We start from the raw sequence: 414 nt of genomic DNA, 5'->3' as shown, positions 1-414 counted from the left end.
GGAGGGGCCGCCCCGGCCTAGAGGACCTGGAGGGCACTGTGGCCAGGACACCAGGAATCCTGGGCGGGAGGGGACACGGGGATGGCGGAGGGAGTGGCCGTGGGCTGCCTGCCCGGGAAGGCGGTATTGGGAGGGAGGGGCACCGTTCGCAGTGCTGCCTGGTGGGCAGGGAGCAAGAAGGGGCCACCTCCAGACCTCCCTTCCCAGGGCCTGGCCACTGCCTCATCATCTGGCCATCTCCCCACCACAGCCCGAGTCCCCACGCTTTCTGCCTCGGGTCCAAGGCCCAGTGTCGGAGCCCCACGTGGGTTCAGAGGGTCAGCCTGGGCCCGGTGGACCGGCGGGCTTTCTGTGTCACTCAGGCTTGGCACAGCCTTTAGCTGCTCCCCGGACTCAGTGGTCGCCACAGGGTGT

Source organism: Pteropus vampyrus, unplaced genomic scaffold (assembly GCF_000151845.1).
Source record: "Pteropus vampyrus isolate Shadow unplaced genomic scaffold, Pvam_2.0 Scaffold343, whole genome shotgun sequence".
Taxonomy (NCBI): domain Eukaryota; kingdom Metazoa; phylum Chordata; class Mammalia; order Chiroptera; family Pteropodidae; genus Pteropus; species Pteropus vampyrus.
Note: the sequence above shows the minus strand (reverse complement) of the source record.